The sequence below is a fragment of the Chrysochloris asiatica genome, unplaced genomic scaffold (assembly GCF_000296735.1).
Source record: "Chrysochloris asiatica unplaced genomic scaffold, ChrAsi1.0 scaffold00068, whole genome shotgun sequence".
NCBI classification, from domain to species: domain Eukaryota; kingdom Metazoa; phylum Chordata; class Mammalia; order Afrosoricida; family Chrysochloridae; genus Chrysochloris; species Chrysochloris asiatica.
Genome location: NW_006408586.1, coordinates 16,228,047 through 16,243,728, shown reverse-complemented (window position 1 = coordinate 16,243,728; position 15,682 = coordinate 16,228,047). Strand labels below are relative to the sequence as shown.

The 15,682-nt window shown below is 35.6% G+C and overlaps 1 pseudogene across 1 annotated transcript in view; it reads right to left on the bottom strand.

Annotated features, from left to right (window-relative positions):
• LOC102825367 overlaps positions 1 to 15,247 on the bottom strand; it is a 321,856-nt pseudogene extending 306,609 nt beyond the window's left edge. Inside the window, exon 1 of the transcript XR_438727.1 lies at positions 14,822 to 15,247. The product of XR_438727.1 is annotated as an ephrin type-A receptor 6-like (transcript). The remainder of the gene's footprint in view (positions 1 to 14,821) is intronic.
• Positions 15,248 to 15,682: the final 435 nt, after the last annotated feature.

Genomic DNA, 15,682 nt, shown 5'->3' with positions numbered 1-15,682 from the left:
TTCCAAAAAAACAGTTAAAGGAGATAGCTTTAAAAATAGCCAATTGACATAAAGTGTTTTCTAATGGGATAGAGTAAGTGTAGATTTGTAACCTGGAAGTAGAGAACAACTGCATTGAATAGGATAAACTTGGACTTGGGCAATAAATTTGCCATTGACAAATATGATACAGAAAATAACTCACTTTTCCTGAGTATTATGAGTACCATGTACATATCCTTGATTTTGGTACCACATTAGATGTAGAATTTCCAACCAAGCTAGTGTTTCATTTGGAGACTATCTATACCATTGTAATATTGTTGTGTATGTGGTAAAGGAGTTTATGTAAAATCTTACACTTTTATCACTTAGATACTAAAACTCTGAAAATATCATAGAACCAGTAAAGTCTTTTACAAGAAACCAGCTAAACAATCTACTATGGGAGAAAGTACTTTAAAGATACATGATAAACACTCTGACAGAGAACTAAACAAATTACACTGCATATAAATAAACACTCATATTCTGTTGTTGTTGCTGTTAAGTGTCATGGAGTCTATTCCAACACATAGGACCCTGTATAGGATTTCCTAGAAGCAGATGGTGAGTTTAAACTGCTTACCTTGCAGTCTAGTGCTTATCCGACAATGCTACACCATGTACTGAGAAATAATTGAAGATAGGGAAATAAAGTAAGCCAGTAATGATAAAATTAATAAAGATAATTATTTTCATAAGTTAGAAATAATGCCAATACTATTGTGCTATGCAGTCCTGGTGTGGCACTGTGGGTTAATGAGCTAGACTACAAAGTCAGCTTGAACCACAAGGTCAGCAGTTCAAGCTCACCAATCACCCCTTGGAAACATTAAATAGGGTCTCTATGGGTCAGAACCAACTTGATGGCACTGAACAACAGCAGATTGTGTTATAATAATGATTATAGTGGTAATAATAATAACAAACATATGCATGAAAAATAAGATGTAATACATTAGGTTTCACATTATATTTCTAATTTTTTTCAAGTAATAAATTATTTCAAGTCTACCAGGCTTATCAAAATGTTATTATTTCAATGAATTACTTTTTTAACTATCACTTATTTTGAGAGGATGAGGAGAACCATGAAATATTGGATGAAAAATAGGAATATTATTAAAAATGTAATACTAGATTGATAGTTTTCAGTGCTTTTTGAGATTCTAATGGTATAATTTTAAAGGTCAACAGCTAATCATGGTTAATCTGCTATTGATTTTTCTCTGTTTAAAAATACCATGCTCTGGGAGAAATTTCTATCCCAGTGTGCTTTTAGAGGCATTTTTCTCAAATATAAAATAAATACTCTATCGAAAAGTAATATATCCAATTTCCTAAGATAAATATTAATACCAGCAGTTCCAAAGTTCTGAAACCCTGTTAGAAGCAAATATTTAACAGAATTAGGATAGAGAAAATCATAATAAAACAAAAATTTAACATAGTAGGCAGTAAAAATAACTATTTGAAAAACATTAATTTAAAAATTGTATATAAAATAAACTACATAGGCATTGTTCATTTTATCTTTAATTAAGGTAACATGATCAATTAACAAAACAACAAAAATTTAGATTGTTATGTTGTATTTTCAAAGCCACAATGTTGTCCAATGTTGGGAGATATTTGAGCCGTGGTCTCAGACTTGGGGGCAGTTTAACTGAAGGATTGCAACTAAACAGCTGTGGTCCAGAAAATCTGGCTGCTCCCAGGTCAGGCTGCCCCTGAGAAACTTGCAAAGCCTGCCTCAGGGAACAAGGAATTTGCAAAGTCTTTCCTTGTAAGCAGCCATGGCCTTCAGTTTAGTCTGCATAAACATCTTGGGTCTTTCTTGTATTTCTCCTATCGCCCCTACTAGGGTAATCTCTCTGTGTAGGTCTTGGAGTATAGCCAATTGTCAGATGTGATGGTCCAATATAATACTTTTCTAAAAAGTAGAACAAAACTTTTTTTTAAACCAGATTATATGATATTTTTTTAAACCAGATTATATGATTTATTTAAAAGTTTCTTGTTCAATTTAAGACATTATTCACTTAGATATATTTTTTTAAGTTGTTATATCCAGACAAATTCAAAGGTACTTAAATACTGAGGTATTTGAAGTAGTTGTTCATTTTAATTATCTTATTATTTTTATAAATTCATTATGCTAAATTCTGAAACTGCAAAATTTATTTTTATTTATCATATATAACCAAAGTTTCCTGTTTGTGGATAAGAAATTCATTACATCCATTTATTTTATCCTTGCTATAATTATTATTTAAATGCCAGGTGTATATTTTCAGTGTTTATACTACTGTCATTAAGGTCAGTCGACAGTTTGTTACAATAAATAAATACTTATAATGGAAACATACTAATAGTTTAATCTTGATTTTAAGGCTTGATAGCATCTTCATTATATCTTGGTTTCAACAACCTTTTAAATTTTTTAAAGATGAACACTTGAAACAAAATCTTAAAATCCAATTACACAATTCTGGAGAACTGGGTTCTTTAAAGATAGATGTAAAATGAAATATAACCACATATAACATTTGGGTCATAAACTAGTAAAGTATTACCATGGCTGTTTACATTTGTAATTTTTATTAAACAAACTAGCAAGTTGTTATTTTAATGTGTGAACTAATGTTTCCAGTATAAACAATGAAGTTATTGTACTAAATAGACTATAAGACAATAAGTTATTATTCTATAAGCACTTTTGCACTCAAATAGTATCATAAAAGCAGTAACATTGGAGCAAGTCAAGTTTTATTTTTAAACCATGCTAATTAATGCTGCATGCTCCACCATAAATATACATTACATATACATGTTTCTTTTTAGATAAAAAGTGAGATTCTCTTTCCTATCACCCTTTCATTAAACTGAAATAAAAACTAAACAGCCAAGGAAAAGTCCTACTATTCTAAAATTCTCCTGGCTGTTTTCTTTTATTGTTTTCTTTCCTTGTTAAGGCATAATGCTGATAGCTAACGAGTGAACTAATGCATAGATTTTATTTTATCTTAGAAAATAAAATTGATTTTAATTTTGTACAATGTAATCTATCAGTTTGGTCAGCTAACTCCTTTGACATGTTATAAAAAGACAAAATCAAACCTACTGCTATTGAGTTAATTCCAAATTTAAGTGATCCTATAAAGGGTTCCCAAGACTATATATCTTTACTAGAACAGAATGCCTTATTTTTCTCCCTGAGAGCAGCTGGTGGTTTTGAACCAACAACCTTCTAATTAGCTTCCTAATGCCAAGCCCACAGCACCACCAGGGCTCCTATTTTGTTTTTGCAAGTTATGATGGCTACTAATTGTTTTCACTTGCTTTTACAAAATAAATGCCACCTTAATATGTGGTGCTGTGGGTTAATGCACCAGACTGCAAAGCCATTTGAACTGCAAGGTTGGTGGTTCAAGCTCCTCGGAAACCCTATAAAGGGTCGCTATGGGTCAAAACCGACTCAACAGCACTTAACAACAACAACGACAAATGTACTTTAAATACAGAGAGATAGTGGAAGGAAATATTCAGTATTAGTAGCTAAAAATATGTAAACATACCTATGGAATAGCTAAATAAGTACTGTACTGACATGCAAATTAATATTTTAATTATTCACTGGCATATATATATATAGCCTCATTAGCTAAATTTTCAACTTTAAGAGATTAGGAACAGTGACCTGATTTTTTTATTATTACTTTCAGTGCAGAGTACATAAAATAATTTTCTACAGATAAATATTTATCTCTTTATAGGTAAAATTTATTTTATCTACACTGCACAGAAAATAAAAGAGACACAGTAGTCTTCAATAAATTTCATTTTGAAATTAGATGAATACACATGAATTGATGAGATAGACTGAGAATTTTAGAAAAATAGATGCTTAACCAAATACTCATTTTAAAAACTGACATAATTCAACATTTTTTACCCCTATATGTCTTTCATCTTGTTATGTTTATAGCTACTTAGCTAATACATTTTAGTATTTTTAAAAATAGTTTCGGTTTTCTTTCCAGTTCTTTTGTTGTTGTTGTATTGGCCTCTTAAAATAATTTCTTTAAAAATATATTTCATTTGAATATCTTTCAAAATATTAAAGTATCATCTTACAGCAAAATAAAAGACAGTAATTATGCTTTTAAAAGTAAAAATTATGGTAATATTAATTAGCCTAAAATATGGAGGCAATCAGTTCAATAAGCTATATAACTAATTCATACTTTGAATATATACTAGCGCAAATAACTTATTTATTGTTATTTAAAATGTTTCTCTTTGGTAACTTGCTTAAAATATATCTAATTATAATTACACAGGTAAGCAAATTCCTAAATACAATTGTTTTCATTGTGGGTCATTTTTATATTAAAGCAAGTGCTTTTCTTTATCCCAGATTCACATACAGTCTAAGACTGTATCTACTTTCAATGCTCTTGTACCAAAACTATAAGTACAATCACTTGAAAAAAATACATATTCCATTCTACTATATTATGTTAGTAGTAAATTCACAACGTTAAGTATATACTTGTATTATATAGTAGGTAGTATATGGAGCAGTCCTACTCTGTCCTATAGGGTCGCTGGCACTCAAAGCATATACACATAGAGATATAAATATTTCATAAGATTCAGTTACTCACAAGAATAAGTAATAAAACAGAAACAAAATTTTCAACCACCTAAAAATCCAGTTGCTAAAACTCTCTGGAAAAAGATATTATATTTGGTAAAGCGGAGGGTCAGTGAAAAAGACGACCAACAAGATAGACGGGCAGAGTAGCAGCAACAATGAAATCAAACATAACAAAAATTGTGAGCATGATGCAGGACAGGGCAATGTCTTTTTTTTCTGTTGTGCATAGTTGGAACCCACTCAGTGGCACCTGACGACAACAACAAAGATAAATTATCTTGTATTTCTATGAAGAAAAAGTCAGTAAGACTTTTACACCTAAGGTTACCAAAAAAAAAAAAAAAAAATAGAAAGAAGCAAACAATGAATTTTAAATTATTTCTATCAAGTACAGATCACCAAATTGTCCGGTAGCTAGAGGACTCAGTAATGTCCTGGGAAAATAGCTAAAATATTGTCAGGACGTAGAGTGAAAATAAACACTTTTCCTAATTTGCAATGCAGATTTAGTTAAAATTTATGGTTCACCAATATTTGATACTGGAAAACTTGCAAGTTCAACATGGATTATATTTATATATTTTTTAAAAATTATCAATTACTAACTATCTTAAATAAATACATGAATGTTTATTAAACCTTGTTGTTATTGTTGTTAAGTACCGTGGAGTTGATTACAACTCATAGCGACCCTGCACAGGGTTTCTGAGGCTGTAAATCTTTACGGGAGCAAAAAGCCTCATCTTTCTTCCATAGAACCACAGGTAGTTTCAAACTGCTGACCTTGAGGTTGGCAGCCCAACTCATAACCACTATGCTACCAGAGCGCCCTTAAACCTAGAGACTTATTAAAAGGCCTACCTTAAACAACCTTCCTGTGTATACACAATGTTGTTGTGTGTGCTGTTGAGTCGGTCCAATTCATAGCAACCCTGTATAGATTTTGTAGTGTGTCTAATATCCTTGGAGCAAAAGTTCATGTCATCAGTCAGTCCATTTCACACTATCAGGTATGTGAAATGCTTATTTTTGTGTACACATGAACATTTCTAAAATGTGAGCTTAAGTGTTTTCTTCTCATGCAATTAAATAAAACATCTACCTATTCATAAAATTAACATTAGCAGATTCTAGGAAACATTTTTACCTAAAAAGGTATTTCTTAACTCCCTTGGCACTTTCCCAGAAAATCTCATTTATTGTAAAATGTCTTCATCTTATAAGAATCATCAAATAATTGAAAAGTAAATCTTAATGACTAAAAGATACGTAATATCAATAAAACAGATTGTGTTTCTGGAGAAGAGACACCAGGTTACTATGCTCATCAGAGACTCAGTACTTAGCAGAATTCCTGCCACAAGAAAGACGGTTAGTACATATTTGCTAAGTGTCCTTTTTTCTTTTACTTTGTGATCAAATACAATGAAATATTAACATTACTTTCAATTAAATGATATATATTTTACACTGTAAGAGCTGATCATCAGTTCTGGTATATGTCATTATTCATAATATATATTTTTCTTCAGTTTTTCTACTTGATTATAGAGTTAATTTTGAGTGAACAGAAAATTTCCTGCCAGATTCGCAAACTTTTCATTGGATCATCAGCTGGAAAACTTTTACTATACATTTAAATACACAATTTTAAATATTTAGATGAAATACTTCTAGATGATGAATTTTCTAAATACACAGTAAATATTAGCCTTGGTGTGACACTGTAGGAAAACTACAAGGTCAGCAGTTAAAACAAACCATTCACTCTCAGAAACCCTATACAGGATTGCTACGAGTTGGAACCAACTTGATGGCACAAAACAATGATACAGTATATATACAGGAAAGCTGCTTAAATTAGGCCTTTTTATAATTCTGTATATTTAATAAATGTGTTCATGTATTTTTTTGTGTGTGACAATTAAAGATAGTGAGTAATTGATGGATTAGGAAAAAAATTTTCAGTTGACAGTCTAATAGCTACTTACTTCACCTCTGCCCTAAGAATATCATATGTCCTGAAATCTCATCTTTTAAGTCTCTTAAAAGTTTTATGGATATTTGTTTGTTTCTCTTCATTTAAACATTTAAACATATTGCAGACAGAAGACAAGACTAACAGAAAATATACGGGGAAGAAAAGCCACCTACTTTTAATCCATTATTACTTAGATAAGCTCGGCAGTTCAAATCCACCAGCTACTCCTCGGAAACACCATACAAGGTGGGAACCAACTTGACAGCACTTAACAACAATAATATTACTAAAATGTTTTGTTTTAAATAACAGCAATTTCATCACTACAGAGTTAAATGAAACTGGTATACAGGCCAAACCTCAAAATGTCACTGTTTAGCAACTAAAAACTAGACTTTGTTCAATTGCTATATTGCCTTGTGAAGTAGCTGCCTTCTTGTGCCATCATTCACTCAAACAAAAAAATAACTGTTTATGGAATATTATGTCACAAATTCACAGTGGCATTTGTTGATCTATGATCAATGTAGCAACATTATACTATTAAAATTGTTTTTGTACTAGGCATCCCACCCTTGATATATATATTTCTTCAATTGCTTGTATCTTGTTAGGAGTCCTGGTGTGGCACTGTGGGCTAATGCATTCAGACTGCAAAGTCATTTGAACTGCAAAGTCGGTGGTTCAAGCTCACCAGCTGCTACTTGGAAACCCTATACAGGGTCGCTATGGGTTGGAATAGACTCAACAGTACTTAACAACAACAACAATACCTTGTTAATTACCAATAATTATATGGGGGTAATAGATAATTTCTTTGGGCTTCTGCAAAAATTTTATACATTTTGAATATGCTACAAATATTTGTCTGGAAGGTAAAATGATCCCATAAATTATACCTACAAAATATACTTGAAATTCATCGGCCTCTCTCTACCTCCATTAACACCACTCTAGGCCAAAAGCCAATACCCTTCTCTGTGACAACTGCATCAGACTCCTAATTCTATTCTCAACAACTTTCAGTGCTTCTGATCACTAGCTACTATGTGGTTAAAATATAAATTGGTTCATTTTCATTACTCGGTTATAATTTCTCAATAGCTTCACCTCCTCAAACAGGCCTTTTCCAACCATCTCATTTAAAACGTTGTATACCTCCTATTATTTTGTGTTTTCAGTGCCTTTTTTAATTCCTCCATAAACATTCTAGCAACTGTATTGGCTCATTTACTTATCTGTACACTTTTATTAGTCGTTTATGTTACATGTCTTTTTACTTCAGCATCTGTTTTAAATTCTAAAATATTACACAATAGGTAAAAGCAGAAAGAACATATTTTCCGTTTTTAAAAGAAATAATGGCAGTCTAATCATACTGCAATTAAGTATAGTCAGAATGCTCCTTTGATGCCAGAATGGAGAGACGTCATCTCTCCTACTTCCAACATGATATTAAGAGAGACCAGTCTCTAGAGAAAGACATCATGTTTGGTAAAGTGGAGAGTCAGCGAAAAAGTGGAAGACACTCAATGAAATGGATTGATACAGTGGCAGCAGCTGTGGGCTCAATCATAACAATTGTGAGGATGGCACAGGGCCCAAGCCGTGATTCGTTCTGTTGTGCATAGGTTTGTTATGAGTCGGAGCCAACTCGATGGCACCTAACAACAATAATGAAATTTCAAGTTGATCAGACCACTATAGGTATGCAAGCAATATAATCCTTCTGAATGTAGTTTGATTACATAATTGACAATGTAGGTTGGACAAAGTAAACCCACTTTTATTATTTAAGTATATATGAGGGTGCTTCACAAAGTTCAAGGAAAAACACTATTATTTTTTCATCCCATTCTTCCATCAACTTTTTGAAGCCCATCCGTATATTAATATTCTCCATATTTATACTCCCATGAAACATTGATGAAAGGACACAATGAATGAACTTGTTGCCATTGGTATTATTCTCATGCACATCATTTAGGACAAACAGAATATTCACAGATGGAATGAGCAGATATGTGTTCCTGTGTTCCTATGCCTTTGCATGTGTGTGAGTGTACCTGATTGTGAAAGAGCAAGACAGAGGGAAAGACAGAGGGAAGAGAGAAGAATGAAAGGAAGAAGGTAGGGAAAGACAATGGAATAAGTGAAGATGATATATGATCTGGTGATTATAAAAGGAGAGGAGATTTGGTAGAGGAAAACAACAAGGTATGATGTGTTTTGTACATAAGTAGTTTATACAATGATTAGTAAATAAATGAAAGATTTTCTACTCTAATGTTTTCTAGTATTTTGTAATATAAAGTTAACACAAGGTTCTTATTTTAAAAAGGAAGCAATAGAATATATGTAATTTGATTGTCTTGTGTAATTATATACATATTTTGTTGTTGTTAAGCACTGTTACGTTGGTTCTGACTCACAGTAAACTTGTGTAGGGTTTCCGAGGCTGTAATGTTTGTGGTAGCAGAAAGCCTCATCTTTCTCCCATGGAGCAGCTGGTGAGCCGACCTTGTGGTTCGCAGCCCAGTGCTTATGTTACAAACCCACCATGCTAATCACAAAAGCCTGTAATGGTGCTGTGCTGTAAAGTCATTTCCGATGGCAACCCTGGATAGGACTTCCAATGCTGTAAATCTTTACCGGAGCAGAAAGCTTCATCTTTCTCCCACGGAACAGCTGACAGTTTTGAACAGTTTGCCTTGAGTTTAGCAGCCCAGCTCATAACCACTACGCTACTAGAGGTCCTTCAGAAAAACCTATTTTGTTGTTGTTAAGTGCCATCGAGCCGGTTCCGACCCATAGCGACACTGTATAGGGTTTCCAAGGAGTAGCTGATAAGCTTGAACCGCCGCCCTTTGCAGTTCAAATGGCTTTGCAGTATCACGCATTAACCCACAGCGCCACACCAGGACTCCTTTAGTCTCGTTGTTGTTGTTGTTGTTGTTGTTATGTGCCGTGAAGTCAGTTCCCACTCATAGCGACCCTACACAGGGTTTCTGAGGCTGTAAATCTTTCCGGGAACAGAAAGCCTAATCTTTCTCCCATGGAACAGCTGGTAGTTTCGAGCTGCTAACCCTGAGGTTACAGCCCGATTCGTAACCACTACGCTACCAGAGATCCTTTTAGTCTCTATTAGGGCCCCTTTAAAAAGTGTCTAATCGAAGCAATGACTTCCCAAGGATCTGTTATTTTGCACATAACTCAGTGACTGTTATAGCCAATGCATCCAAATTAATAACTTCAATGAACCAATTAGTAATACTGCTATTTCTTTTTTGTGTTTCATTTGTTATTGAGTTGCCTGAAAAAACAAGAAGGACATGATATTGACAGTAACATAAACTCACAAGACTCATGTACCCAAACCATATTTTGACTTAATGAATTATTTTAGAATCCAATTATCTTCAGAAACATAAGCCACACCTAAGTAAGAGATGCATTAACTTTTTAAGCTAAAAAAGGTATATATTTTAAAGCAGAATGATCTTTGCAGAAATGGACCCCTGGTGACTAGTAATCAATCTACTTTATATACATGATTAACTTAAATATGAAGATTGCTTTTTATATTCATCTAAATTTCCAGTAAAGAAGTAAAGGTTATATATTTTGAGAAGATAAAAAAAATTTTTTTTAATTAAATAAAAATGTACATACCTAATAAAACTGTGATTTTAAATGGACAATATTAATGAAAAAAGATTTGACTATAAATAATGTTTTCACTTACTAAATAGAGAAAGTGATCAGAGAAACATCTCTACTTCTGATCAACTCCAGGAAATTTACAATAGGTTGAGAGACTCCATTTAATTTATGTTATCTTTATAGTGGACAGCTTCACAGTTTTAAGTCATGTTATTCTTAAGACTGTGTATAAAGAATGAAGTAGTTCACTTTTTTGTCATTATCATTTATGCTGCCTAACTGCTAACCCTGCTGGAGAAAGACATCATGTTTGGTAAGGTAGAGGGTCAGAGAAAAGGAAGACCCACAACTAGATGGATTGGCCAAGTGGCAGCATCGTTGAACTCAAGCATGGCAACAGTAGTGAGGTTGGCCCAGGATTGGGCAGTGTTTCGTTCTGCTATGCATAAGGTCGCTATGAGTCGATGCCAACTCGATGGCACCTAACACCAACAACTGCTAACCCACCGGCAAATATATATATGTGTGTGTGTGTGTCTATGTATCTATCTATCTGTCTGTCTGTCTGTCTATATGAAAGGGGTGGCACTCTCCTTCCATAAAGATTTACAGCCTTGGAAACCCTATGGGACAGTTCAATTATGTTCTACAAGGTTTCTGTGAGCTGCTCAGCAGAGGGTTGATTTGTTTTTTAGTAACTATGAATCAAAGTGGTGCAGTGGCCAAAGCATTCATTTGCTAACTGAAAGTTCAGTGCTTCAAATCTATTAATCGCTCTGCTGAAGAAAGATGTGGCATAAAAAGATTACAATGACTGCAGCCTGGGAAACCCTATAAGACAGTTGTGCTCCATCCTACAGGGCATCATGAGTTGGAAATTCCTTGACATAAATGTGTTTGTTTTTACTTTTGGTAATACTATGGAAAATTCTTAGAGGGAGGTGCTGCTTGGAGACCTTAATCAATTCATTTCAGCTGTTAAGGATTTTATAAATTTGGTAAAATAGATTTTCACAATGACTGCATATGCAAGCAACAATAAATCAAATTACATACTGCATTGGGCAAATCTGCTGCAAAAGTGTTTTTTGTTTTGTTTTTAACTGTGTTAAAAACAAAGATATCCCCTTAAATCTAAGGTGCAACTGATTCAAGTTATGGTATTTTCAGTCGACTCTTATGCATGAGAAAATTGGAAAATTAATAAACAAATGCAAATTAAAATTGATGCATTGAAGTTCCTGTGTTGGTGAAGATTATTGAATATACTGTGGTGGTGGTGGTTATGTGCTGTGGAGTCAGTTCCAACTCACAGCGACCCTGTACAGGGTTTCCAAATATACTGTAGACTTCCAAAAAAAGAACAAAGCTGTTTTGGAAGAAATACAGCCATTCCTTAGAAACAACAGTAGCAAGTCTTTGCCTCATGTACTTTGGACTTAGTATCAAAAGAGAGCAGTCGCTGGAGAAGGGTATCATGCTTGGTAAAGTTGAGGGTCAGCCAAAAAGAGGAAGCCCTCAACAACATGGTTTGGCTGCAACACTGAGCTCAAACATAATAAGGATTGGGAGGATGTTGTTATCTTGTGCATGGGATCTCACTATAAGTTGAGGCAAACTTGACATAACTTAACAATTACCAACAACATAATTACATTAAAAATTCTCTTTATGACTATCCTTAATCAAGAAGGCAACTTATGTAAAAATGAAAATTTATCCTTCATGACTATAAGGCTTAAAAAATACAGCCTTAATTAACATCAACCCTTAAAACAAGGAGCCCTGGTGGTGCTTAAGTATAAGCACTGGACTGCTAACCAAAAGGTCTGTAGTTCAAACCCAGCAGCTACTTCACAGAATGAAGCTGCCTGTACCTCTATCAAAAACCCATCTGTGGTCCACTATGAGTCAGTAGGTTGGCTTTTCTTGTTTAACCCTTAAAATGAAAAAGTACTAAGAAAATGAAAATAAGCTCCTTGAAACTAAATAATCATGTTACTGATATTTATTTCTAATTGTGGAAGTCAAATTAATATTTTACATTTTACTCTTTCTATGATATATTCATACTACTTTAATAGTTCAGTAATGCCCAATGTTTTTAGTGTTTAAAACTTGATACGTTTTTATTCATGTTTTCTATTAATTTATGAAACTACAAATTAAGAAAATATTCCTCAAAGTTTTTAAGAATAACATTCAGAAGTCTGATATTTTATTAGCCATTAGTTAATGTGATGATTACAGTATGTGAAAATTCTCAATATTATCAGGGATAATTTCTAATCACTATGACCTTGGGCTACATAAAGAATTTTATAAGCAATCATTTATGTCTGATAAAAAAAAAAATCTGATATTTTTTCCTATACTGTTTTTATGAAGTACTTTCTAAACCTTACCCAATGTACCCTTTAGGTTCATTTTATTCAAATGTATTCTTATGTATAGCCTGTGTTTTTAGTATATTAATACAGATTCAAATTAAGAGTTTTGAACACCATGTTTAATAATCCTATTTACCTGTGTGGTACCTTCCAACATTAAGCTAATTGATAAAAACACACACACAAAAGAAAATATATTTGGCATGTCATTTAGGTAAAATGTTTTCAAATACTATGGGGAATTCATTAAAATATATAGACAAAAATCGCTGCCAGAGGTCAACTGATAACACCTTTGTCCCCTTAAATTAAATATGAATATCTGAAAGGTCATACTATTACCCTTGGTATATGTTGGTGAAAGGCATTTTGAAATTCAGACATCTTAGTTTTATTTATGTTACATGCATTCTCAGGGCCTATAGTGGGTATTGCTCTGTCACAGGCACCAGACAAATAAAAGTTAATTTAGGGAAATTATTGCATGGGAAAAAAATTTTAAAGCTTCTATTAAACTTGACTCCCAAAGTATGTCTGTAGTACCCCTAGATGTAAATATTTGACTTGTCAGTTTTTTTTAAAATAATGTCTCTCCACAAAATTAAGCACTGAAGGCTTAATAAATAATTACATGGCACTTTTTAGCCAATCTTTAATTTTCAGAGAGATAGAATAATTAAGCCTTCAATGCCTATTACCAGGAGTCGTTTGACAAAAAATGAGGAATATGGTTTGAAGGTATACACCACCATAAGAGAATATGGCACTGTAACTGGCATTTCTTATGTGAGATTCAATGACATGAGAGATAGGATGAGTCCCAAATTTACAAATGTATTTGTGAATGCATTCGTTAGGATAAAAACAGAAAGAGTAGTAGAAAATCATGCCAACATTACCACTTGTATAAATAATAACTGAATATCAATTCTAAATAATTTACATTTCTAAATCAAATAAATTGGTCATATATGTTTATAGAAAAAAAATTATAAGAACGGGTGGTTTTACTTGCCTTCTCTCTTAATCTTACCCCGTCACAAAAAAAGTGCATATTTTCAACTCATCCGAGTTCCAGTATTATATCCACAAATTGTTTGATGCCCTTTAACTCTGCAGTTTTTGCTAAATGGTAATTATAATTGACAAAATACGCTTATATTTAGAGATTTCTCTGTGAATTGAAAGGTGATATTGGTGGTCATCAAAGTGTCAGTGAGAGCAGACAGCCAACTCCGTACTGGAAAACTTTTATGGATGTTCACCACCTCCTCTAAGAACATGTAGGATATGCAGGTGCTATATTTTATAGATCTTTTCATATGCACAGCAGAAATCCACTAAGGCAAATCTCATAGTTTCTCAATAAAAAGATAATTTATAAACCTGACTTTCACTTCTTACATACTATCCTTTACACTTTGTCACTTTATCCACGGAAACACAAAGGCCTCCAGAAAAGAATCGCTCAGCCAGGAAATTCACAACTTGGAAATTGACACGTTTGCTTATATACCCCTGCATTCAAGAACGTAAACCCACAAACACCGAGTGGTGGGCAACTGAATCTAGAAGTAATTTCGAAGCAGTGGACATTTGGTGTGGATGGTAGATGGGAGGTTGCCATCTGCGGTTAGGCGGCAGTGGCAAAGAGTAAAACTGGCAGGACAGGCTGATATTTGGTCACAAGGCACAGCGGTGACAACCTGCCTTTCATACCCGTGTGACAGAACTTAGCGTATCCTTGCTATGAGCGACCACCAAGAATCAGAAGTCTCCATTAAGTCTGTGCCACAGAGCCTGACCTTCTCTGGAGACAGCACAGAGAGTAAGCGGTTTGGCGGACACCAGCAGTGGGACCCATGTGCTGCTGATGCCCATGCAGCCCTTTAAAGGCATTTGGGAGAGGAAGGAACCTCAGCTCATAAAGTCCCCGATCTCGGGAGGTGTGAACAGGGCGCTCTGATGAAGCGACATTCTCGCCCCCCCTCTGGAGGACAGCCCAGAGTAGCAGACCCGGGGACTAAGTTGTCCGCAGAAGACGACCGGCGCACAGGTCCTCAAATCACCCGCCCCCACCTGCTTCTCCGCCCCGTCCGTTACCTTGGTTGTTGGAGAGGTGACTGCATTCGCCAGACCAAGCTACCAGCAGAGGTAAGAAGAAACCAAATTGCAAAAGAAATTCCCGGACTTCGCCGCCCCCCATGGCTCTTTGGGCTCTTTTCTCCTCCCAGTAACGAGAAGTGTGAGCAGCGCGGCCAGGTGTCCTGGGTAGGGTAGGAGTCCAGGTTCACGTCTTCTTCCTCCTCTTCCTCTTCCTCCTCCACCCGGCCCGCAGAGGGTGTCCGGGGGCGCCCCCCGCGCGAGGCCTGGGGGGCACGGCACGAGGGTCCAGACTGCCCAGGTGCAGGCGCAGCTGTTTCGGAGGAGGACGGTGCCTGCGGCGCGGGGGAGCTCCTGGCGGTTGAAGGCGAGCGGAATTGCATCCACTACCGTGTCCCGCTCGCGCGAGGACTATTCACTTGGGCCTGGGAGAGCGCGCGCGCAGGAGCGCGCTCCGGCTGTGGTTTGGGGGAGGGGCGTTAGGGGGTGGGGAGGGCGCCTCACGGCAGGGAGCAGGGAGGGACGACCAGGTGGGGCGGGCGGCTCCGGAGGCCGAGCGTCTCTCTACAGAAGTGAGCACTTGCTGAGCCAAAAGCTGGAGCGGCGGCGCAGTTCTGTGAAGAGACGTGGAGGCCAAGGGAACTTTCCTCCGTCCGATACAGGGAAAGGCGAGCAAAGGAGGTGTTTCCGCAGGGCCGCGAGCGGTCAGAACCAGCGTTCGAACTGCACTCTCAGCCCCTCATCTGGGTGGCAAGGGTTGCGGCTGGCATCGCGGACATCTCCTACTCCGCTACGTCTGCGTAGCATCCCGGCCCTGGCAGGCGATTTCCAGGCATTTCTGAGGCCGCACCTAGTCCCCCA